Source organism: Leptonychotes weddellii, chromosome 15 (genome assembly GCF_054177405.1).
Source record: "Leptonychotes weddellii isolate Sample4059 chromosome 15, ASM5417740v2, whole genome shotgun sequence".
NCBI classification, from domain to species: Eukaryota; Metazoa; Chordata; class Mammalia; order Carnivora; family Phocidae; genus Leptonychotes; species Leptonychotes weddellii.
Genome location: NC_138383.1, coordinates 45463527 through 45466196, shown reverse-complemented (window position 1 = coordinate 45466196; position 2670 = coordinate 45463527).

Genomic DNA, 2670 nt, shown 5'->3' with positions numbered 1-2670 from the left:
GGGGGTGGGAGGATGGGTTAGCCTGGTGGTGGGTATTGAGGAGGGCACATTCTGCATGGAGCACTGGGTGTTATGCACAAACAATGAATCATGGAACACTTCATCTAAAACTAATGATGTAATGTATGGGGATTTACATAAGAATAAAAAAAAAAAAAGGTACCTCTGTGTTTTCAAGAATACCACTGTTTTTGCCAGAAGGGAGGAAAGTGGGGGTGGGGGTCGGGGAGAGGGCATGGGTGAAATAAAGGGGATTGAGAGCAGACTTAGCATGAGCACTGAGAAATGTATAGAATTGTTGAATCACTATATTGTACACCTGGAGTTAATATAACACAGTATGTTAATTACACTTCGATTTCAAATGAAAGAATACTACAGTTTTTAAGACTCTGGTGTATATTTTGGGCGCCTGGGTGGCTCAGTCGGTTAAGCGTCTGCCTTCGGCTCAGGTCACGATCCCGGGGTCCTGGGATCGAGCCCCGCGTCGGGCTCCCTGCTCAGCGGGAAGCCTGCTTCTCCCTCTCCCAATCCTCCTGCTTGTGTTCCCTCTCTCGCTGTGTCTCTGTCAAATAAATAAATAAAATCTTAAAAAAAAAAAAAAAGACTCTGGTGTATATTTTAATATACCAGAAGTCTCAAAAAAAAAAAAAAAAGAAAAGAAAAGAAAAATGGGCTCAACCTGTCCCAGGCTCCAAGAGGCTACGCTCGGCCACAGTTCATGCCTCCTACACTTTGTCCATTTTCGATCTTCATTGTCAAGCACCGTGCCCAGGACTTGGGGTGCAGGTGGAGGGGCTCAGTAGGTGTCCGCTGATAGCATAGAGGGTCTGCCTGGTGTCCCTTTGCTCCGGCTACCATAACATAATACCACAGACTGGGGGGCTTAGACGACAGAAATTAATTTTCTCACCGTTCTGGAGGCTGGACATCCAAGGTCGAGGTCGTCAGGGTCAGTTTCTCCTGGGGCGTCCTCTTTCTGTGCCTTCACATAGCTTTTCCTCTGTGTGTCTCAGGTGGCTCTCTGCGTGTCCAAATTTGTTCTTCTTATAAGGACACCGGCTATATTGGATTAGGGCCTACCATAATGTCCTCATTTTAATATAATCACATCTTTAAAGATCCTGTCTCCAAAAACAGCCCCATTTTGAAATCCTGGGGATTAGGGTTGCAACCTCTGAATTTCGAGGGGCACAGTTCAGCCCCTAACAGCTCACTCTACCCCCTCCTCCTCCCAGCCCCCTTGTACCTGGGGCGCCCCCAGCCCCCCCTTTATCTGCTGCCCTGCACATTGCAAAGGAGAACTTTGGGGGCCCTCTCTCTGGACGAGCCCAGCTGCAAAATCTGAACCAGAGTCTGAAATGAGAGGATTCAGACTCTCACCTAGAGGCAGAGTGAGAGGCTGTAAGGCCCCTCTCTTTCTCCGCTTTATAGGAATATTCTTCTCAGGTGGGGGGAGGCTAGCCCTTCCCCTGACCTAGCAGGTGCACTCAGCTAGGTCTAGGCAGGAGCAGTTAAGTCTTCTGATCATCAGCACACCTTCGAGATCCGTCCCACATCCTCAGTGAAACATTGTCTGGGTGGCTCCCACAATCTGCCCGCCCGGCAGCTCTGCCTACAGGTGTCGGGGTCAGAGTGGGGGGACCTGGTCACAGCAAAACGGTCCCCGGGCCTGCGACGCCCGACATGGCCACTAGAGGGCGCACCGAGACCACAGCCTGTTTTTAGGGCTTGTTTTTAGTGCCCTGAAGTGCTAAGCACTGTTTCCAGGAAGAAGGCACCATCCACCAAGAGGCTTCTAAACTGTTGGGAGGCTGGCAGATGTGAACCATAGTATTTTGCCCTCACCAGTTTATACTGAAATTTCCAACCTATGGTACTCAGATCCCACCGTTAACGTTTGCTATGCATGCTTCATCACGTATCTATCGATAATCTGTCCGTCCCTCTGTCCATCCAACAATCTATGTCATTTTTATACACTTGGAACAGAGCGAAGCACATGATTTCGAGATTTTTTTCTTCTTCTTTTGGGTCTCCCCTCTCTCACTTCAAACAGCTAGTGAGGTACCTTTAATGTCCCCTGAAGGCTGTAAGACTCAGGGAGGACTGGCCGCCCCGGGGCATCTGGGCTGAGGGGACCCAGGGTCTTTCTGACCAAGATGGTTAGCATCTTAGATCCCTACGGCCTGATGACTGAAGACCAGATGGTCCCCTTCCCCACCCATTTGCCTTGATAAATGTTTCAGCTTCATATATACCCCATGTGATAGACGGAATTGTGTTCCCCCCAAATTCTAGGGCTGAAGCCCTCACCTGGAGTAACCTCGGGTCGTGACTGTATTTGGAGATAGGACTTTGCATTAGGCAATTAAGTTAATGAGGGTAAATTAAGTAAAATGAGGCCACCGGGGTGTGCCCTGATCTATTCTGATTGGTAATGTCCTTGTAACTCGAGGAGATGAGGACACAAGAGAGATGCCAGGGATGACCTCACACTGTCCAAGTCCAGGGGATGGTCCAAGCGAGGACGCAGAGAGGTGACAAGTGCCTGCAAGCCTCCAAAGAAACCAAACCTGGATCGCAGACTTCCAGCCTCCAGAAACCATGAGAATTATTGTTGAATCCCCCCCGCCCCATCTTTGCTATGTTGTTACAGCAACCTGAGCA